This window comes from Buteo buteo, chromosome 2, assembly GCF_964188355.1.
Source record: "Buteo buteo chromosome 2, bButBut1.hap1.1, whole genome shotgun sequence".
Taxonomy (NCBI): domain Eukaryota; kingdom Metazoa; phylum Chordata; class Aves; order Accipitriformes; family Accipitridae; genus Buteo; species Buteo buteo.
Genome location: NC_134172.1, coordinates 15,317,481 through 15,341,112, shown reverse-complemented (window position 1 = coordinate 15,341,112; position 23,632 = coordinate 15,317,481). Strand labels below are relative to the sequence as shown.

Here is a 23,632-nt window from a genome sequence, read left to right as displayed (position 1 = left end):
ACATACCTTTAAATTCTGATTCTGAATCACATTTATATTGTAATCTTTTAGTTTTTGTTATTTTCCCCCAGTCATTCTGTCTTCTGGAAACAGAAGTGCTACATAATTGGACTTCAGGAGTCATCCAGTGAAGAACTCCGCATAGCTTATTCTTTAAATTTGACAAGGTTGTTATAATTTTCAAGAATGAGCAATTTGAAGCTAGGATCTGTTTCCCATAGGCTGGTAATGTTGGGAGGAAAGTGACCCAATTCCAGCCTCTTTGTTGAATTTATGTTTCCTACATGTGTATATCACTGGGGAAGAATAATTCAAACTTACTTTCTGGTTGCAGAAATGCTTATCTTCTTTCTGTAAATTAGTTTAGCTTTTTACTAAATGACTTCGAATAGGCTTCCTCGTTCTCTCCCCTGTCCCCAAATAACCCCTCTTCCAAATTTAGTGCATTTTAACTTCATTTTTTATATCAAGGTTTGTAAGAAATAATATTCATTTCAGTGCTACAGTGGCAGTTGTATTTTAACTCTACGGGTCATGCTTCCCTTGGCTGAGCACTTTGTGATGGGAATGAAAACCTTTGTGTTTGTGCCTGGCTGATCAAGCGTGCTTAACTGAAGTGGACCCGTAGCCTGAGCAAGCCATGTTCTTCTCCTGTTTCTTAGGGATGTGCTCAATGCTGATGCAAACCTGTAAGGCTTCTGTTATGGGCTAACTTTTGGTAACATCATAAGAAGATATCGGGTGCCCAGTGGCATGTTGCATACGCTCTGAAGGTTGTAAATGTATTGTGTTTTCACAGGGGAAGGTATCTGGTAAGTGGGAAGATGTTTGCCAAAAGGAAGCATTTGTCTGGAGAGCTCCCCTGCTCCAGAAAGTTTGTTCAGATGTCTGACCCTTTTTGCCTGCAAATGGTCACCCTTCCCAGTGTTTGTGCTTCCCTGTGTTGAAGTTTGTTTTTCTTTTGGGTTGAAATAAAGCCAAGTGTTGATTTGGCCTTGGCTGTCTTTTTGTTAGAAGTTTTTTTGAGTTTGTCCTCTCCTCTGGTTTTTGTATACAATTTCAGCAGTAGTATGATGTTGGAGGAAAAAGAGAAAAACAAAACATTTCTTGCATTTTTGTCTGAAAGATTACAGCTTGGATTCCTGTATCTGAAGCACCCATCCCTCCTTGGCCTTCTCCTTTGTCCTTTGGTTCTCTGGTTAAACTGTTGACAATGGATGAAGAACTTTTTCTTCCTGTATCAGGGTAGCTTGACAAAATAGAGGAACAGAAATGAATAAACTAAAATTTTAAAATTTTCTAGTATGATAAAGTTGAAAGCAAAGGAGGAATAAATTTATACTAAGCAGTGAAAGTGAAGGACTTGCATCCTTATAGATGATGTAAGATAACTTACTGATAAGCAGAGAAGTATGCCTGTAGCTCGAGGGCTGTATATAGCATAATTCAACATATATACATTTTTCAATGGATGCCAACTAGTGTAAATCACTGTCACACAACATCCAAAGTAGAATGTTGAATGTACTATGTAATATATAAAGCAGGGTCTTCTGTTTCTCGCTTTGTCATACCTAAAGCAGTCTTTGGGATAATTTTGGTTCAAGCATGGCCCCACTGCATACAGACGTTCTCCTGTGGGCCAACTACTTTTTATTTTTTGTGGCTAAACCACAAAGTGTGTGGTAAACTGAACTATTATCTTGGTTTCCTTCATACTTAAAGAAATGTACTGTGAATATTTTACTGCATAAAAAGTAGCCTGCAAATTAAGAGATGTGTTGACTCCCCAAACCCTTCCTGTTCCCTGAAAACAATCCTCAAATGGGAAGTGTCTTGTAGCATTGTGTTTAAATCCTGTCTGGTAAATAGTGATTTCTATAAATCACTACAAATGCGAATGTCTCCTGCCCCATCTCGAGTGTGAAAATGGAACAAACTTCAAGTCTTGTTGTTTATCATGCTGTCTGAGATTGAATGAAAAATGTTAAAAGCAAGTCAAAGCCTCATAACTGCAGTCACAGAGATAATGGCAAGTATTTATAGCTTGTTGCAATATTTTTCCTTCTGACAGGAGTTTTGGTATTTACTCTTAATTCCTGCTGCTTTCCCGTATGAAGTTTAACTGAAATGGCATTAATTATGACACTAGTGACATCCTGAAGGCAATGAGGTGGTTGTTCTCCATTCCTTAAACCAATGCAGATGGAGACCTTCTCTACGGCTGTTAGCTGTGCTGTAAAGTTGTCGGTGCTTTGTTTTTCCCTATCGCCAAGTCTTGTTCAGAGAAACACAATTTCTTCTCACGTGTCCTACCAGGAAGTCAGCTGGTCCAGATTAAATGACATGAGTATTAGCGGAGTTTGGAGGGACCTGGGCCGAGACCACCATGCTTACTCTATTTTAAAGTAGACTCTCAAAAGTGAAGTATCTTTCAACCCACACAGCTCCAGCCATATGGATCAATACCATTGGGCTTTTTGATAATTGAGTTAATCCAGAGGAGCTAATTCCAATTATTTTTCTCTTTCGAATGGCTGACCACTTTGTTTCTGTACTCAGGATTGCAAAGTGAGTACTAATACATTTTCACATCACCGATTGTTCTTCATGCTTGAAGGTGTTTTTCTAACATTTACTTCTGTAAACTTAGAATTTGGGGTTAGTAACTCAAAGTTACCTAAGGTGGGTAGATGCTCTTTAGTGACCTCTTCCTTTGTATTCCTCAGTAGCAAATACAATAAGTACAGAGTGTTAGTGTCCTTCAGAAAAATAGAAAACCTATTGTATGTTTTAAAATCTCCCATGAGTTATATATATAATGAATTGTTTAATTCAATTTTTTTTTTTGTAACAAGAGTCTTCCCTCTCCTCCTCCTGTTTTAGTTCCTTCTTTTCCACAAGTTTCTGTTGTTGTCAGATCCTGTATTTGTTTTTAGTGTTGCTTTGCTCGTATATAAGAGAAGCCAGTTTGGAATCTTGTCATGTAAATTGAGATTGATGGTCTCAAGGCCAAGTGCTTGAAATTAATCTTTTAAATAAAAGAAGCCCAGTTATTAATGGTGTGCTGAGTGTACGTTATTTCTGTGGAAGCTGCATATGACCAGTATGTTATACCGCTTTGATTTAGGATACTAATCTTAGGAAAGTATTCAACTTTAAAGCAGCTTGTTATGTTTATGTTTTAATGATACTGTATGGTAAACATATTTTTGTTCTGATTTTTAAAATGCATAAATACTACAAAGGCTATGCTTTTAAGTCATTTAAAGTGCTCTCTGTGATGAAGCCTTTAATCGTTTCCCTTACTTTTACCTAGATTTGATAATGAATCTCTGGGGTGTTTGGTGGAATCTGCTTAAATGTTAATGTGCAGCAGGAGTAATATATGTAAACTTTCACAAATGATAATTTGTGGGCTAAGTCAGGGAAGTGTAGACACCTGCTTCTGCTGAATGGGACCAGGATGTCACCTCCTGTTCTTACTCTGCTGTTTCTTTGTGTCAGGTGGCTGTTAATGTCTTTGTTAAGTGGTCTGCCTTCAAGATTGCAACATAAATAACTCCATTAAGACAAAAGGAGGAATAGAATTACAGCATCTTCCGTCTATTCAGAGTAACATAATTTGGCTGTTACAGTTCTTTCTTAATGTACAGTCAACTAGGAAAGTCTCCTAATGCCCTCTGCAGCCTGGGAATTTTATCTCCTGTCCTTTCTCATGATAGATTAATGGAAATAGGCTTTCCAAGAGCTGTGAAACAGATGTCAAAAATGCAGCTAAGAACAGTGACAAACTCTGCCTTTTGTGTTTCTTGTTATCTTTGGATCTCAGCATGGTTTCAAATTGGGATGAAAGAAACCACGTCAATATAACAATTCCTTTTGCTCGTGGTGGGTGTTTATTGTAAGTGTTGCCTTCAGAATATTTTTGGTACATTCAGAAATATGTCTGTTAGAACAGCAGGAGAGAGCTGGTTTGGGTGCGTAGCTGCAGTGCGCTGAGGAGTCTCTTGCCTTACAATTGCTAATATGCATAGTAGTGTATAAGAAACCAAAGCGTTGCCTGTAGTTCTCCAGCCTTCATTTCTCCTTGACTCTGTGGAAATGAAAAAAGTTTCAGGATCTTTTTAAAAGAAATTAGTTCTAAATTAGTTTACACTTGTAATGTTTATTCAAAGCTGTCATATACAAAAACCTGAAGATAGAGCTCAGATCTTAAGGGATTTGTTAGTCTGGGAGTTTGCAGTTTGGAAAACATATGCAAAGTGGAAAAAGTACACTGCAAGTTTGTCTCACTATTAGAGGATATTTTTTCCTTGCATCCTCTTCAGTCTAGTTTGTTCTTTACGTATTATTCTGAAGCTAATGTTTTTAGGGCTTGGGGAAGAGGAAAATATCTATCACCACACAAAGGCTGTGGAATAAAAACAGCCTTAAAAAGTATTCATAAAGTGTGTTCAGTTATGAATAGCCTGAATTTGTACAGTGTCTTGATTTGTGGAACATTTACACATACATTACAGTTATGGGCTAGATCATTGAAAGATATTTTTATCCTTAGAGTCAATGTTTAGTGTCTTGTTTCTTTTAATAGTATTAGAATGGGTGAGTTGTTATACTGCAGTATGTCTATATAGAGAATTCCTGCAGTTGCTCGGTTGCTTTATTATGTTCCAGCTAAAACCAGCTCCATTATAAATTCATTTCTTGCCATGACTCTGTTCTCATCTACAATTTTTTTTCTTTATTTTTAATTAAGATGCAAGTTTTTCTGAGCCTATACAGTTTGAGTGGCATTTTTGCTATTTGTATCAGTCTGAGGAGGCACAGGCTTTAAGGCAGTGTTATGTTTGATGGAGATTAGATTGATATTAATTTACCAAGAAGAAAAAAATGCTACAGAATTTACCACCCATGTTGACTCTCCGTAGCCTTTAACTGAAACAGAACCATGCTACAAATAGGTTTGCAAGGATTTTCAGAGAGCCTGCAGATAAATAAATATTGGATTATTAAACAGGTTGTTACTTGTGTCATGGAAGTCAGTGGCTGTAGTCCTATATTGGTACTAAGGGATGTGCCCTGTTTCTCCAAATAAAACAAAACAAAACATGAGTTTGTATTTATAGTATAAAGGATTTTTCTATATCCATTACTTGATTTTTTTTTTAAATTAGTTTCTAAATTTCTACCTTAAGAAATAAGGTTTTGAATGCATGTGGCACAGTGAAATATGTCAGTGGTGAGTGCATGGGAAGGAACCTCCTGAAAGTGTCTGCTGACTTCTTACTGTTGTATTTCTAAAATCATAGAACCAGAGAATCATAGAATGGTTTGAGCAGGAAGGGACCTTAAAGATCATCTAGTTCCAAGCCCCTTGCCATGGGCAGAGACACCTTCCACTAGACCAGGTTGCTCAAAGCCCCATCCAACCTGGCCTTGAACACTGCCAGGGATGGGGCATCCGCAACCTCTTCCAGTGCCTCACCACCCTCACAGTGAAGAATTCCTTCCTTCTATCTAGTCTAAATCTACATCTTTCAGTTTAAAGCCACTACCCCTTGTCCTATCACTACATGCCCTTGTAAAAAGTCCCTCTCCAGCTTTCTTGCAGGCCCCCTTTAGGTACTGGAAGGCTGCTAAAAGGTCATCCCGGAGCCTTCTCTTCTCCAGGCTGATCAACCCCAACTCTTTCAGCCTGTATTCATAGGAGAGGTGCTCCAGCTCTCTGATCATCTTCGTGGCCCTCCTCTGGACCCACTCCAACAGGTCCATGTCCTTCTTATGTTGAGGGCCCCAGAGCTGAACACAGTACTCCAGGTGAGGTCTCATGAGAGTGGAGTAGAGGGGAAGAATCACCTCCCTTGACCTGCTGGTCATGCTTCTTTTGATGTGGCCCAGGATACAGTTGGCTTTCTCTGCTGCAAGTTCACGTTGCTGGCTCATATTCAGTTTTTCATCCAGCAATACCCCCAAGTCCTTCTCTGCAGGGCTGCTCTCAATCCACTCATTGCCCAGCCTGTATTTGTGCTTGGGATTGCCCCAGCCCGTGTGCAGGACCTTGCGCTTGGCCTGGTGGAACTTCATGAGGTTTGCACGGGCCCACCTCTCAAACCTGTCAAGGTCCCTTTGGATGGTATCCCTTCCCTCTGGCGTGTTGACTGCACCACACAGCTTGGTGTCATCAGCAAACTTGCTAGGGTGCACTCAATCCCACTGTCCATGCCAACAACAAAGATGTTAAATAGCACTAGTCCCAATACCGACCCCTGAAGAACACCATTCATCACTGCTCTCCCCTTGGACCTTGAGCTATTGACCACAACTCTTTGAGTGTGATCATCCAGCCAATTCCTTTTCCACCAAGTGGTCCATCCGTCAAATCCATGTATCTCCAATTTAGAGACAAGGATGTCATGTGGGACAGCATTAAATGCTTTGCACAAGTCCAGGTAGATGATGTCCATTGCTCTTCCCTTGTCCACCCATGCAGTAACCCCATTGTAGAAGGCCACGAAATTTGTCAGGCATGATTTGCTTTTAGCGAAGCTATGTTGGCTGTCACCAATCACCTCCTTATTTTCCATGGGCTTTAGCATAGTTTCTGGAAGGATCTGCTCCATGATCTTTCTGGGCACAGAGGTGAGACTGACTGGCCTGTAGTTCCCCAAGTCTTCCTTTTTTTCTTTTTTAAAAATGGGGATTATGTTTCCCCTTTCCAGACAGGAACTGGAAGTCCAGTGGGGACTTCCCGAGACTGCCACAACTTCTCAGATATGATGGGTAGTGGCTTAGCCACTTCATCCGCCAGTTCCCTCAGGACCCGCAGATGCATCTCATCAGGTCCCATGGACTTGTGCACCTTCAGGTTCCTTAGATGGTCTCGCACCTGATCTTCTCCTACGGTGGGCAGTTCTTCATTCTCCCAGTCCCTGCCTTTGTCTTCTGCAACTTGGGTGGTGTGGCTGGAGCACTTGCCGATGAAGACTGAGGCAAAAAAGTCGTTGAGTACCTCAGCCTTCCACATGTCCTGGGTAAACAGGTCTCCCATTTCCTTCTGGAGAGGGCCCACATTTTCCCTAGTCTTCTTTTTATCACCAACATACCTATAGAAGCTTTTCTTGTTGCCTTTGACGTCCCTGGCCAGATTTAATTCTATCAGGGCTTTAGCTTTCCTAACCTAATCCCTGGCTGCTCGAGCAGTTTCTCTGTATTCCTTGCAGGCTACCTGTCCTTGCTTCCCTGCTTTGTAGGTTTCCTTTCTGTGTTTGAGTTTGTCCTTGAGCTCCTTGTTCATCCATGCAGGTCTCCTGGTGTTTTTGCCTGACTTCCTCTTTGTTGGGATGCATCGCTCCTGAGCTTGGAGGAGGTGACCCTTGAATATAAACCAGCTTTCTTGGGCCCATCTTCCCTCCAGGGCTTTATTCCATGGTACTTTACCAAGTAGATCCCTGAGGAGGCCAAAGTCTGCTCTCCTGAAGTCCAGGGTGGAGAGCTTGCTGTGCACCCTCCTCGCTGCCCTGAGGACCTTGAACTCCACCATTTCATGGTCACTGCAGCCAAGGCTGCCCTTGAGCTTCACATTCCCCACCAGCCCCTCCTTGTTGCTGAGAACAAAGTCCAGCATAGCACCTCTCCTCGTTGGTTTCTCTATTACTGGAGAAGGAAGTTATCATTAGCACATTCCAGAAACCTCCTGGATTGCTTATGCCCTGCTGTGTTGTCCCTCCAACAGATATCGGGGTGGTTGAAGTCCCCCATGAGGACCAGGGCTTGTGAAAATACAAAAAAAATCGAAGCCTGGATATAGGACCCAGCCCTGCTTAATCTTTCCTGTCAGGGATTTGACATAGAGGTGACTCGCTGGAAATTATTTAGTGATTCACTGTTGCAATGCCAATGGCTCATGTATTTTGAGGTGCTTTTCCTTCAGGCATCCCATACCATGTGGCAGGCTCAGATGTTTTGGAGCAGTGTAGGAAATCCCTCCATCAGCCGAGAGGTCAGAAATACCTGTGTTGTCTCCAGGTATACTGCTGCAACATGCAGTTGCAATTATAATACGGAAAAATACTTCTAAGTTCACATTATTTGATGGAGAAAGATTTTGTGGAAACACTGTGTTCAGGTGAGTCCAGAGCAAGAATCTTGCTCAGATAGAATGATTTATTTTGGTACTATGCAAATACTAGCATGTATCCCCATATATTGCCTTTTTTCTTTGTTGTAGCAAACTGAAACTGAAGAAAATGTTTCCCCTTAAGATGTATTTGGAGACATTCAACTTTTTAATTTGAACACTTAGAAGAATCACCATATCAATAAATAAATTGTTAAAGGTTAATTATTCTCACAGTTAAATCTAAGTTTTATCAATATGTATTTGTCACTGCTTCCAGCTGTTAGGTTTTACTATGGCTTTAATAACACATTACATTACATCTACTATGTACTTGTGTGCCCCTGCAATTTCCACTTAATTATTTTTTTCTGAAGAATTTAGTGCCCATCAAAATACTGCTGTCAGTGGTTCTCAGGCACTGTGCTTTCTCACATACCAGCTCTGACTGGTATATGTAATCATTACCAGAGTGGTAAATTATATTTTTATTTCCTAATCGTTTATTCCATTAAGTAATCAGTAATCGATTTTAAACGCAATCGGTAATCTCCTCCATCCAGCCCTTTTATTCAGCTGCTGTTTTTCCCCACTCTTCCAGAAGGAGCTGGCTGTCTTCTGCTCTTTTTCTGTCCTGTTTGTGCGCTGCTCTGATGATAACAGAGGGAGGTTGCCTGTCACGCAGCCTCCGGGACGCAATTTAGCCACAGTAAGGCTTGTCTGCGCTGCACCTCCTGACAGCCCGCACCTCGCGCCGGTGCGTTACGTCTGCCAGAGAATGCCATAAACCAGCAAAACCTGCGAGAGCCTTGACGGCAAGAAGCTGGTCCAATGTATTCCTTTCTAGTTCTTACGTGAAGGGAGCCGGGGACGGTTTTCTAGAAGAACGCTTGTCAGCGGCTTCGGAGGGACGGTGTCCGAGGGGGGACTCTGGTCCGCCAGGAGACGCCTCGCTCCACGCGTGGGGCGCCTTCGGCAGCGGGGTCTGGTCAGCACTCGTGGGGCGGCAGTCAGGGCGCCCAGGGCTGCGGCTCGCTGCGCCTCGGGGAGCTGTGGGCTCCCTTCGAGCCGTGAACGCCAGCGTTTCCAACGGCTTGGTAAGGCAAGCTGCCAAAGATAAGCCGGGGTCAGGCATAGCTCTCAAGAGCGCCTGAGCCATCGCCGGTCTTTCCCGTGCGCTCCATTTTCAGCAGCGGTCAGGGTGCTGGGGTGAGGGTGCGGCAGCGCGTTCCCTCTGCTGTGCTCTGTACGCCCGCGGTCCTGAGTGGGCAGTACAGAGGCAGCGGGCTCCTCCGATGGTGTGACGCATGCACACGGTTGGGAAGAAATCCAGGCGTTCGGATCTGTTTTCTGACAAATTGCCCAGCAGGGAAGTTTGGTATTTTCACAGTGTTTCTGCCTTGTTCTGGAGGGAGGTTGTATTTTAACTGCACTTCAGATCAGGTGGGAATTATTGCACAATTAAATGCAGCAATATTGACATTACACAGGTTTTAAAAAAAGGAATGAAAAAGTTGGAGACACATGCAATGCTAATTTGGCCTTATTTTTTAAGTTTCTCGGGTGTAGGGTTTTTTTGCTTGTTATTTGTTTGAGATGCTTCCTTTTTTTTATTTTTTATTTCCTAATGAACTTTGGTATATGAAGAGTATGCAGCATAGACAAGCTCAAAGCTTCTTGCTTTTCCTAACCCTGTACAAGCTTATATTAAGCTTCGATAGAGCTTTGGGATTAATTAGTCTTCTTCAAGAAAAAATTAGCTATGCTTATTACACTAGGTTTGAATTTTGCAGTGAGGTTTCATTTTAATAAGGTGAGTGAGGTGTAGGAGGAAAACATCTCTGACGTCTGTCCCAGCTATGTTTTCTGTAAATACAGTTTTTTACAACAGGGCTAAGCTGTAGATCAAGGCAATATGCAAGTTGGATCCACTATATCAGCTATATCTTTTTCATTTAAAAAAAGAATTTAAAGAAAAGCTATGTTTTTCTTGGAAGTTAAAGCAAACTTCTGCATTCTGAACATGCTTTTATTTTTCTGTTCAATTTTGATAGTTTTTAAGTGTCTTCATTGGCTGTATATTGATTTTACTTTGGAAGACCACGGTACATAAATAAATGATACTTCGCTGTTCTGTGATTCTGTGATCTCTCTAATATGATGCTAATTTGTGGCCCACGACAATGCTGTTTTTAAGATGTACATTAACTGCAAATGGCGGTTGGTAATTGTGGTTTCTGTTACTTTCCTTGCAAATGTCACCTGAATTGGGGGTGCTTTCTTCTGATTTCTTAGTGTCACCGTTTGTTGCACTGCAGATGAGAAGGGTGAGGAATACTACCCCTCTCGCGCCGTGAATTTCTGTCCTGCTCTGTTGAGTATGCCTGAGACTAAGGAAGTACCTCATTTTGGTAAATGTTTGTCTCCTCTTCTGAAAATGTTAGACCCTAATACATAGTGTTCTAGCAGCAGTTCCCTTTCTGGTAAAGATAGATAAAATGCGCAGTGATTGCTGAGAAGGACAAAAGCTATCGTAAATTCCATTAAGACCTGAACAAATGCTTCTAAGGGTTCTTGGAAAAAAAAAAAAAAAAAAGAAATTAAAATCCCCCATTACTTACCATATGGCATTGTTTTAGATCTTGCTGGGAGGTCTTAACTGTTTTATTTCAATGATTTTTATAATGCCTCACTTCAAATGTTTTTTCACATTAATAGCTGGCTAAGGAAAGGATGGACCTTTATCTGTTTTAGGATATATAGACTTTAGATTTTAGCTTTAATGGGATTCACAGCAAGAATTCAAAATAGCTTTCCTTCTCAGCTTTGTTGCTGGAAGCAGGGGGACTCTTCATCTGGGTAAGCAATAGTTGATTTCTCTCTCTCTCTCCCCCCCGCCCCCTCCATAATAAACTGTGGATGGGTGTGAGAGTATTTTAAGAAAAATTCAGGGTCTAAGTTTTCAAAATTATTATTATTTTTTTTTAAAGTGGGATGACTTATATGGAGAATAGTTGACATCAGGAATGGTTGACAGCCTCTGGTGGTTGAAGTTTATCTAAAAGGATGAGAGATCAAAATGGCTTTTGTAGAATTACTACCTGCTAATTGTCTACTTTGCATGGTTTTGGATTATATATGATCTACAGCCTAATATTAGCTTTTTTACAAGAACTGCTAATAAAGAGGGGTTTGGTTTTTTTCCCCAAACTTCTCCAGTTCAGGATGTTAAATCTTTCAGGAACTGGTATGCTTATCATCTTCTTAAAGATTCCCCCCCAACATCTTTCTCCAGCTTTCCCTCTGCACACATCTTCTATAACTTAAATAGTGTTAGGAATTGTCCTCAAGATTTTTTGGGGCTCATTGTAGGAGGAAATGAATTCCTGCAAATAACTACATAACTATATGCCTTAATGGTACAGGAAGTATTGTGGGATATGATTTCAGAGTCTGAGAAGACACTACACTAATTGTTGCATTGTTTGCTTTTAGATTGATTGGTCCTGTGAAATGTAGACAATGTGATTGGGGATGGGGAGTTGTGGGGTGGGGTGAGTGGGCGTGATTTGTTCTTAGGTGACATTTAGTATCATTTCTCTTTTGTTCAGGGAAGAAGTCTTTGCTTCCATAACACAGAAGCATATCAAAGCACCATTCTTGTTAGAAGTACACTTATGGTATTCTTGACTCACTGGAGATTTTGTTGGATTTTTTTTTTTTAAATAAAATATTTAGCAGTGTAGATATATAATACATTTTTTACTTTGCAATGTTGATAAATCTGCCACTGACTCTTTTGAATAATTCGCTTTCTCAATAAGTGTAACTTTTTTATTTAGTTTATAGAGTTTATTTGGTAGAAATACTTGCACAGTAAGATACTTTTGAACATGATTAAACTTGCAAAAAATAAATCCAATGGCATATTACATGCACTCTTTATTATATGAGGAAAATATTTCTTACAGTTCCTCCCCTACTATCACACCTGCTCTTATTGTAATTTATCAATTTCTGTAATGCAGTTTCATGATTCAAAGTGTTATAGAGTTACACTCTGTCAGTAGGGATCTCTTTACCTCAATCACTGCCAGCTGCTGCAAGCCTTTTCCTAGGTGAAAAATACTAGCCATTGCATGAACACCAATAATGAAGCAGTTTAAAGGTTTGGGTGGCTCTACCATGGGCTTCTAAGGTTGTGTGACTGGAATTTTTAGCCTGATGTTAAATCTGTGCTTCTGTCTATGTCTAGTAACAAATTATATTATAATCCTCATTGGCCACCATCTTAGACCTAGATTTAATGCAGAAGCTTGTGTGGGCGAAAGCTTGATTTTGAAAATTAATTTAAGTGGGCTTGTCCACTACAAAATGAGACCAAATAAACAGTATACTACTTGCTTATGTCGTGGGACTAAAATCTGTATTTACTTCCCTAGCAAGCTTCATGCTTCCTGCTTCTTCAGGCCTGGATTATTTGAGCTCCTAGTGTGTACAGCATTAATGTGTCTGCTTTTGTATCTTATGTCGGGAGAAACTATTTGCCAACACCAAAATACGGGCTTGTGGTTGAATCGATTTCTCTTAGCAGAGGTTCCACTTAGCATGTTGTGTTTCCTAATGCTTTGGGGTTGATGCTATTTATAGTTAGTGATGGATGAAAGAGACTGAGATTACAGTTAGTGGAAATCTTTCTGATGTAATAGTATGCAACAGCGTTGTTATATCCATCCTTTCGTGGTGTCCTGTCTGCTCTGTAAAAGAGCCATAGCCTTTTATAGCGGCTTTACGTCGGACCCTGACATCTGCTCATCAAGTCTCAATCTGTGAATATTGCCATTGTATTTGTTTTAGGCCTCCAAGAATATTAAGTCACCTAAGTAATCCTAATGTGGAGATTTTATCTCTTTTAGCTGGGTTACACAAAATCTTGAATAAGCCTTTGTCCTAAGGAAGCTGCTTTTCTTTTAAAATACTGAATTGTGGAGAAAAATCAACCTGAGGCAACCAAATATGCCAGCATCACATCTCGTAGACCAGGATGATTCTTCAAAACACTGAACATTCTTCTTTAAATTTCCATATGCCTTTAATGAGATCTTTAAACCATCTTTAAAACTGGTAAGGTTGTGTGGCTTCCTGTGCTTCAGAATAAAGTATAGGTAAGTATATGAACATTGTATTTGTTTTTGTAAGATAAAGCCTTGTTCTGTATTCTACAGTCTGATTATCTTCCCCTTCTGAAAGGATTATTCAGATAACTAATCTTCCTTTCCTTTCTTCCTCCTCCAAAATGAATCTAATACTGGGTGGAATGGACAGTGTAATGGGCTGCCTGTGCATGCTGGGACCTGAACTCACTTTTCTCACTGTCTAGTTGCCATTATTCCTATTTTAAAGAAGGAGCAAGAATTGGAGGGTTGGAAACATATACTTATTTGATTATGGAATCTGCTACTCTAAAGAAAATTGACCTAATAGCAAGATAACTGTATTAAATCCTTGATATTTAGAAATAATCATTTAGAGTGGAAACAATTGAAATAATCTTTTTTTTTTTTCTCTTTGCAATACCTTTTTGGGGCAGTTAAGTTCAAAGTTGTTAATTTGTTTGTATTTACGTTCTAATTTTATGTTTCTAATTATTTTCATTATCAGTTTCTCCCCAACTAAGTCACTTTTTGAACTTGTGCTTTCCCCAAAGCAACTGTGATTTTTACTTGACATCCATAAATAATTTTTTTATATATTAATTACGTGCCATTTCCATTAGCTTTTCTGTATTCATGGTAATTTGTCAGTGGTATTGATGGTTAGCTTCAGCACACTGCCAATGGATAAAGTGGACCTGGGGGCCCCTGAACTTATCTGAACTTGCATAATTTTTGTTGTGAACTGCTGCTTTCTGTGCTTCAATGAAAGTATTTATAGGTGAAGTCTTGTTGCAGAAAATTCATGGAAAAAAGAAAAAAGTGTGAGGACTCAGTGGGTTTCATGAACGTTTACTTCTGTCCTTCAGTTGTCAAGAAAATGGTGCTGTTAATGGACAGAGGAGTGTGCTGTCCAGTCGTGTGTTGTGCGTACGTAATGCCTTGCGTTGGAGCCAGCGTGTGCTGGCACGCACTGCTTTATTCATCTGGCTTTGGCAGCAGTGGGGGAGGGGGTGTTGTACGTTCTCCAGGAATGGGGTTTGGGGTTTTGGGTGTGGGTTTGTTGGGGTTTTGAGGGTTTTTTTGGTTTGGTTTTTTTTTGGCCTCCAGCTCCTCTCTGGAGAGAGGTGCGCCTGTTGTGGGTTTCCAACAACTATTTCCTATAAATACTTGAAAAATGTTTTGTGCAATCAGTGGCCTTTTTATAGCTGCTCTTCATTCTCTGGCTGTGACAAAAACCTGCTAATCTGTTTTGGCTTTGTTTTGTCATTTATCCCCATATCTTCTGAGTCTTCTTCAAAAATTAATTAAATGGTTTCAGTAGAATTGGATAGTCTATGCCTTGGGGTTATGGATTTGGGGTGCTAGAGATTATGTATATGTTTCCCTTCAGCGTGGGTTCCTTGTAGGAGAAGTGTGCGTTTGTCTAGGGAGATGTCCTCCTGGAGAGGCTGTGTTTGGGCACTGCTGCAGAAGGTACTCTGCTTCAGCAAGAAGCTACACAATTTGATAACTAACTGTGCTGGTAGGATGAGACAAAACACTCAGGTTCCCTTTCGATGCCAATTATTATTTGAAAATTTTTAAACAAAACAAAAAAAACGCCCAACACCCAAACCCCCCCCAAAACCAAACCACCCACAGTGTTTTTGCCATTGTTGTTCTGAAGTCTTTGAGTCTATTTATCTTCATTTCCACCAGCAGAAGACCACAGATGGAAGTGTTCCTGTAGGGAGGGCAACACAAAGCCTCTGAAACCTCAGTCTCCAATTGCCTGCCTGTGCTCACATCTCCCAGCAGTTCCAGAAGGGGTGTCTGTGACCTGACCCCCCCTTTTTTTTTCCATGGCTGCTTTTCCCTTATATCTGTATGTGTGGACTGTTCTTTCTGTCTACATTCTCCGTTTTTTCACTGGTTCTCCCTGCTCTGTGGAGCAGGGCTCAGCAGAGCTGGCTGGAGAGAACCATGTGGGTGTTGGCTCTCTGCAGCTTATGGCCAGAAATACTTTTTGAAACGTTTGCTTTCTGCCGCATTACGGGTTCGCTTCCCTTGGGCATTTTTCCATTATTAGAATGTTAATGGGAAACAGTTCATGTCCTTTCCTGGTGAAATTGGTGTATCTGGAAGCTATACATGTCTTTCCTTCTCCAGGTTTTAATAATAAAAGATCTAAACTCTCTTATACTGTGCTGCTCAACAAAATTTTCTGTGCTGCCTTTCTCTGCTTTTCCTTAGATTTCCCATTGCTACCATTTGCTCCTTTGTTTTGGTAACCTAGCTCCATTTAAGAAAGAAAGTGATCTCTCCGACCAGTAGCCCCAGACATTTTCATCTACCTTTCTTTCCTTGAGAAAGGGATCTTTAATTTTGCATGAAGATTATTCCTAAAATAAGCACCACATTTCTGCAGATGAATTTGTTTGATTTCTTGCTATCACTATTAGTTCTACTTGCGTAAGATGTGAAATGGCATGTTGTAGTTTTGTTCTCCTGTTTTGTTACATTTTATAATTTAAGTTGTGCAAGGCTCAATATTTTACTTTAAAAATCTATCAAGAGAATGTTCTGTATTGCCTCTGTCTTATTCTTATATTCAGAGATGCTTTTCTTCTTATTCCAAGCCTTTTAAGTAGAGGAAAATTACCTTAAATATGTATCTCTGACAAAGGTCTTGTGCCTGTTTGCTTTATGCAAGCTGTAGCATCCTATAGAATGGGCCACGGTGCTTGTCAGGTGGCAGAGACCTATAGAGGTTCAGTGATACTTAAGATGAGATGTATTTTAAAAAAAAAAAAAAAAAAAAGCTTCTGCTTATAGGAAGGAAAATGATAGAGCTAGAACAAGAGGAATTTTTGGTGGGGAAATCTCGCTTTTTCCTCAGTTTGCCTCATCAAAGCAATGGTTTGTCCTAGGAGTTTGTGCCTGCTGTATGAAGTGCATGTTACATGTACCTTAGGTCTGGTTTGATTTTTGCCTTCTATTTGGTCAGTATAGATCTAACCAAAGTCAGTCCATCTTGCAAAGTACTGCAGAGGGACAAACCAGGTCTATTTAGTAATTTTAAATTTGTAATCTCCCTTTTTGCATCTGGTATGAGTTGTTTCCTTCCTGTCTTTTAAAATCAGTGTCTAATCTGTGTGTAAGTATATTCCATTTTCAGCTGAAAAACTTTCAAAGTCCCTTTTGACATCATGAAATAACTGAGCTAATTAAATTTGTTTTCTCTCAACTTCAGAGGCACTCTTAGCTCATTAGGGATATTTTTCAGTGGTTTAACATAGTGGTTCATTTTGCTGTCTTACCTGTTATAAGCAGCCAGCATACAGAGTGTGCATTTGGAGTAACATTGGTTCTTACGTCCGTAGAAGAGCATGTTTTGTGGTTCAATAGTTAGCGTCGGAAGAATAACGAATTTGCCATTTCAAGTATAAGCGAAGCTTTGTATAAAGACTAAGTTAAAAGAGTAGATTAAATGAGATAAAACCACTTTTTTGTTTGTTTAATGCAGCGGTAGAAATGATTTTAAAAAAAATACTTCAGAAAGGACTTGACTGAACTTCAGTACACTCAAAGCTTGAGCCTCCAAAGATGAGCTCTCTAAAGCAGTAAATTTGTCCCCTCTGTCCAAGGTTTTCACTACTGGGTGACCACTGAGAGCAGGCGAGCCTGGCTTTAGTAAGGAAGACTAAAGATTAAAGCAATTAGTGACATGTGCAAAGTAGTAACAGAAGATGGATAGAATTAAGTCAGAGCGCTATAAAACAAAAATATTAATAGAAACTGTTTTTTTAAGATGATCTGCAAAATGCTTACTCTCAAGGCTTCTGTTTTTCAAGTCCAGGACTATGTTTATTGTAACTGTCTTCTTGAGGTGTTTTGTGAGATGGAGTTTTTAGCTCTGTGTATGCTGTCACTGAAGTGTTTTGTCACCCCAAGTGGAGAGGTAACATGATTTAATCTTAGCAGGTTGCCTTGCTGCTCTGGAAGGTAAAAAGTTGAATTGAAATTGCTGAAAAATGTATTTGGTTCTGCAAAATAGTATTCTGTGTCAGATGGAAATCCTTGCAGAACTAGGTAACCTTTTGATCAATTTATTAAAATGTCATTGGGCACCATTCAAGGCAAACTACAACAGTAACCTAGCTTATTACAGTAGTGGATACTAGCTTACAGCGTCATATTTTCATTTTCTTAAGGTAGGCTACTGCCTTTATCCAGTATTTGCTCTCCTATTCTGACTTTCATCTGCCCTGTGAGGGGTTTTCCTTCCTTTTTTTCCCTGCCTTCACCCTCTTTTTGTGCAAGTTCCCAGCTGTGGCTACGCATCCGTGCATGCCCCCCCGCAGCGTGCGGGGTGGTGGAGTGGTGTTGGCGGGGGGTCCCTGCCCGTCCTTCTGGGCGTGTGGACGGGCCGTGTCTGTAATCCGGTTGGCAGACCGATTGCGGGTTTGTGGACCTTGCCCAACGTGCACGTTTTTCCTTCTCTAAGCAGAAGTCTGGTTTGATTTCAGTGTGTGGGCCCCAGGGTGTCCTCCTGCGGTTGGCAGTAGGAGGTCTGCTGGTGCCTGTCTCTGCCTGCGGGACCGGGATTGGGACTGGGACCGGACTGGGACCGGGACCAGCCCCAGCGCCTGGGTGGCACAGCCGGGTCGGTAGTTCCCTGGGTGGCATTAGTCTTCTGCTGAGCTTCCTCCCTGTTGTAGGGAGTATTTATTGCAGGCCAAGTCTGCGTGTGTGCTGCCTCCTATTTAAATAAAAATGCAATTTTAAATGTCTTTAAAACACTTTGCCAGATTGCAGCTCCCTCCAGAAGCAGAGACTAAGAGTGGCTTATGGAAGGGTCTTCTGCACCCCAGTGCCGTTGAAGGGAATGGTTAAAACCACCTTGCTAGGCACGAGGAGAAGGACTGGGATATTTCCTTTGCCTTATTTGGCATGATAACCTGTTAGTGGATTTAATTTGTCTGCCAACAAGCTGTTATACAGTGACATTTTTAGTTTTCTTTATTTCCTGAGCAGTATGTGTTCTGGATAAACTTGAGTCTGGGTCCAGGTTTACAGTGCCTTGAACTTCTGTGGGATATTTGGGTCTGAGGTTTCCAGCTCGTGTTCTCTTTTTGCGGTTTTCCAGGTGAGGTCTAGTGGTGAAGAGTGGTTTGGGAAGGCATCATGTGAGCTGACATGCTGTTTGTGTGCCTTTCGAGGACAGTTATGTAAAATCCCTAAATGAGCAGGCATGACTTCTGACGCAGCCTTTTGCAGCCCAGGAGGAAGAATGTAGAATAAAGATGGATCTTAAGCTTCTGGAGGTATATTATAAAATGCATAAATATACCTCTAGCAAAAAAATAGCAGAGGCGCTCGAGCTGTCAGCTCTTCATCACAGCCACAGGGTCACTTTCGGGCTTGCTCTGAGTTTTTCCCACTGGCCCATGATGGATTCCACCTCCCTACATAGGCGAATACCTGCGGGACAGCACTGTCACTCACTCGCCACCTCTTGTCAGTGACCTGCTAAGAGGGGTGACAGTTCAGGGTGGCCGCTCTGTGATAGGAATGTTCAATCTGTCCAGAACTGGCCTGACAGGGGGGGCTAATTTCATGGCTACTTCTGCGATCCTTTCGGTTGGGATACTTTGCTCTTGTAGTTCCCTGTGCCACTCCATTTTAACCCTTCGGCTGAGTAAACAGGCTTCTTTTCGGTATATATGGCATAGTAGTGGTCCTGCTGGTATTAATGCTCTAGTTTCATCAAAGCAGCTGGCCAGCCACTACAGAGCTAAGAATTGGGATTGAATGTGAATGAAAGCCAAATCTTTATTTCCCTCATAAATGGGGGAAAAAAAACCCCCAACAACCCAACAACAAAAAAAACCCCCAAGCTTTAATTTTCAGAGGAAAGTCTGTAAAGGCTGGATTTGGGGGTTTTGTTTGTTTGTTTGTTTGTTTGTTTTCTTTATAGCCAAAGTTTTGCCCTATTTAGTGCAAAAATGCAGTTGACATTTATGTGCTTGAACATATTTTTTTTAACTTATTATTTTGAAACCAATGGCAGGTAGATCTCCAGCTTTTATGCCTGTATTACACACCATAATGCAAAACTTGCCCATCCCTTGGCCAGCAACATGAGAGATTCATAGGACAAAAATGGTTTAGAACAATAATTCTTCTTACAGGTCTGAAGCTTCCATCTTTTAATACAGTGTTAAACATTGTTTCATCCACTCTTCCATATACAGAAAGCCATCACAGTATTGTGTTGAGCTCAAAATTCATAACTGTCTCTTAAAAATAAATTGTGGAAAATATCCTTGCAAGACATCATCAGGCCTGAATTCATCCCACCTAATGAGGTTGCACGAGTGCTTCTGTCATCCCTAGTGTTATTTATTTTTATTTTTTCTTATTTTTTAAATTATTTTCTTATGTTATTTATTTTTAAATGCACCTCTGTCTTGTTCAGAGAATTTTTTTCACCTTTCTTTATAGTGGTTAGCAAACATTTCAGTCTGCAGAACCTTTGCTGTTTTTATCAGTAACAAAGAATTATGTGGCATCTACATGTATCTCTTAAAAATTTAACTGCTAATTTAATAACAAAAATTGCCTTACAAAGATGGTACCTTTTCTAATAAAGGTATTGTGACCCATTGTAGTCATTTGGAGGAATGTCAGTGTAGTCTTAAAGAGAAAATAATATTTGAACTATGTATTTCAGTATTGCAGTGGTTATTTCATCAGGGTTAGTAGGGTCTGTCTGCAGCAGAGCTTTAAACTTCACTAAGGTGTTTGTTCTTCTTTCTTCATGGTAATATTTAACAAGCTTCTGTAAATGTTTTTTGTTTGTTTGTTTGTTTTTTTACTAGCAAACACATTACAGAGTAGTTGTGAGTTCATAGATGGCATGTGTGGTGCTTATTTCCCTTGTGGTAAACATGGATGATGCACATGTTAGCGTGCAGAAGAGATGGCAAAAGACTCGTCCCCAAGACTTGTGTTTCTTAATTTGTTTTTTTGATTTTGGCATTATACAATACAGCTGTAATATTCTGCCCAAGCATAAGTTTTAATTCTGCTTATGTTTTGTGGTACAGAACAGGCGAAAGTTTTTGGAGCTTTGTAATAACCTTAGGCCTGTCATAATTCAGGGCTGAGTGTTATTTACCCTACAATTAGTTTAGAATCCTTGTAGGTGTAACACTGTGCTGTTTTCTTTCCCAAAGCAATTAGTTGTTGAGTACATGCCTTTTCAAATGTGCCCCTGATGAGTTCACAGGCTGTCGGCTGTGTCCATGTGATTCTGTCTTGTTTGTACCCATCATTTGTGCACAAAGCAGAGAAGAAATCGGTAACAGAATGTGGGACCTGCAGGATTTTTCTACGCCTGCATTTATGTGGCAATTTATTTTTTTTTTCCACCTTCTGTTCAGTGTGTTCCAGCACTGAAGAAGAAAGTCTTTGGAGACTTAAATAGAACAAAGCTTTTTTGTCAGAAGATCCTACAGTGATAGATGCCTTAGAAATGTAGGTAGGTATTCTGCAAAAGTACCTATCACTCAGAAAACCATTTAGTTCTGTTCATTCAGTGGTGTATAAACACCCTTAATTTAGCCTGATGTTTAGGCTTGCATCTTGAATATAGAACACTGGGAAATACTATTGCTTCATCCTAGTGCTAAGAAAATCGGGAGGCTTCTAATAAGACGACAAAATAGCAGCAAGTTGATAACTGACGAAGCTTTGGACAGGAGAAAAGATGTAGTGCTTTGCTGTTTGACATCATTTGTAACTTGAGTGATGCCTGTGGAGGTGAAAGCCTGCATCTGCCTACTCTTTTATTTATTTCTTCTCTCTTTTGTCTGCCTTTTTCTTCACTTTCCCCTGAAATTTTTAATGCTAGTATCTACAAGATGAAAGTCTTGGTGTAAGTGGGCAGCGTATCTGATTGTGTATAGCAGCTCCCATCTGTAGGCTCAGATATGTAGGGAGGAGAAAAGCACATGAAATGTTTCCTGAACCATCTGTGTGAAGTTCTTACCAAGACAAGAGACCAATAATAAAATTTATATTGTCGGGTTGTAGTCATTTTGATGCCTGTCTCCATTTGTGTGAGGTATATGAATTATATAAAGTATATATGCATAATATACACACTCTTAAATCAGATAGGTAGCATACCATCATATTTTGTAAATGAAACATTCTTGTGTCCCTTTCTTTCTCATATATATTTATTTTTATTTTTTAAATGTACTCATGCACTTTTGTTTGAGTTACGGTGCAGAACATGTGAAAGGGATGCACACATTTGGTGGGTGCGTGCTCCTAACTTGCCAGGTATCCATGGTAAGAGTGCAGGCAGTGTGGGAAAACTGGGAGCTTGCTAGAGAAATCAGAGACGGGGAGGAGGCGAGGATCACTCAGATCTGCTGGGAAGAAAAGCAAAGATGCTGCCAGTTGTCTAGGAGGAATAAAACCATCTGAAGGGCGGTGAGGATGGGGAGATCGGAGAAGCTGCAGACCACGTGTGAGAGAGAACAATACGCTTAGAAAAGTTGGAGAGCAAATCCCATTTCCAGCCCTACACTATTTCAGTTCTAAACACGCTTTTAAAAATTTATGCGCTGTCTTTTTGCCGTTCTACAAGCACACCGAAAGAATGTAGTGGTTTAACTGCATGTTAGTGGATTTTTTTGGTGTTGGTGTGGTTTTTTTCAGGTAATTCTTCTCCAAATGGAGTCAATTTCTGTTTTGTATCTCCATGCTGAAATGTGCAGAGAATAACACATAGGCGTTAGATTAATCTCTGTCAGCTGTGCAAGGAGGCTGAGGTGATTAGCCCATAATTTAGGCTTTATTTAGCAAGATGGGCTGAGTGTGAGCCAAGCAAAGGGATATTTTTCTTTGGGGGGAAAATAAGTGATATTTAAGTGCAATTTAGTATTATAGTGTGTTCTCTGTTCTCATGCGTGTTCTTACTGTTCTCATGCAAACCCCTTTAATCTTCCATTTTTCTAGGCCACAACCCTCCTTTATGCTGCTTTATGCTTTTAGCACACATCCCCTACATAGCAATCTTCTATTTTAGCAACTGCATCTCTTTTATTGAAAACATAAATGTAGCGTGGCCTTTCCTCGTGAAAGAATTGATAAGGCTCCCCTTGTGCCACCCATCTTTGGCACCTAAGTGTCTCTCCAAAGTTAGAGATGCTCCTGTCTTTCAGGGTCAATCATGGTGTGCTGGGTCATCTCCTCTCCTTCACCCTGGCCATTTTTGGCTACCTGAAGCCATCTGGCCCTTGTAGTAAAGGCATTGCCTGTAGACTGAGTGAGCACGTCAGTGCCTAAGAAATCATTGCCACTTCACCTCTTGTGTACTGTGACTGTTCCTGCCATTCTTCTCCACGTTGAAGTTTATTTCAGACTCTGATTTTGGTGCTGGAATAATGGAGATGCAGGTAGCTCAGCTGCTGTAGAGTGGGCAGCTGCTGATGCAGCCCTTTCATGTTTCTTCATTGCTACGTGTATTTCTGGATGGATGGAAGTGGGTAAAGAAAACATAGGAAGTAAGTGAACCTAGTGAAGAAACAACTAATGAATGCCCAATGTTGATGTTAGAGGAGTAGAGAGAAGTAAAGTTGTCTCCAGTTTCTCTTCTGCTAAAGAAGAGCAAAGAGAGAAAATGTAGTAAACATAGAAACAAAGCCCTGCAGCAAGAGAAATAAATACAAAAGAGGGAGAAGATAAATAACATAACTTTGAAAAATTACATCGGGAGGGGAAAAAATGGAACTCTGTGACTACAGGGCAGGAAACCTAAATTCAGGAAAAGAGAAGACGTATGAATAGACATGCTAGATGTTGCTGTAACATTAGAGTTTGTTGTGGAAGAAAATAGAACATCTGGAAAGAGAAGGAAAATTAGCACCAGGAACAGATTAATTGGAGTAGACACATGGTGGTGTGACTTCCTAGTTGATGATACAAAAGGAATTTATGGTGGTTACCAGCAATAAGGCCACTGACACAGAGGAAAACCAGATGCTGTTAGTTAAGTTCTCCCGTCTTTGCTTCTCATTGTACCTGGAGATTTTGTTAAGACAGATCATCTTTATGTCCTTGTTCCTACAGGATATGAGAATAAACACATAACTGCTGTTCAGAATGAACATTTCTATTAAATAGCCTAATGCAATTTACCTCAATTTTTTTAATTTGATCTGAACATAATTTAGCCTTTATCATAAAATTATTAGTGCAAAGGGACATGTTTTAAATATTGTGAGGAGCACTTTGGATCATTTTAATCAGGGACGGATAACTCCCATTAAACAATTGAGCTAATCTTCCTGCCAAGACA

The 23,632-nt window shown here is 40.4% G+C and overlaps 1 protein-coding gene across 3 annotated transcripts in view; it reads left to right on the top strand.

The window, feature by feature from the left end:
- Positions 1-23,632, top strand: part of CCNY (cyclin Y) — a 129,816-nt gene that overhangs the window by 23,498 nt on the left and 82,686 nt on the right. Inside the window, exon 1 of one of the 3 annotated variants that reach the window (XM_075045844.1) lies at positions 12,887-13,284. The exons of the other annotated variants lie outside the window; for them this stretch is intronic. The gene's annotated coding sequence lies outside the window, so the exon portion shown is untranslated. Of the gene's footprint in view, positions 1-12,886; positions 13,285-23,632 lie in introns of those variants that run through there. 3 annotated transcript variants of the gene reach the window in all.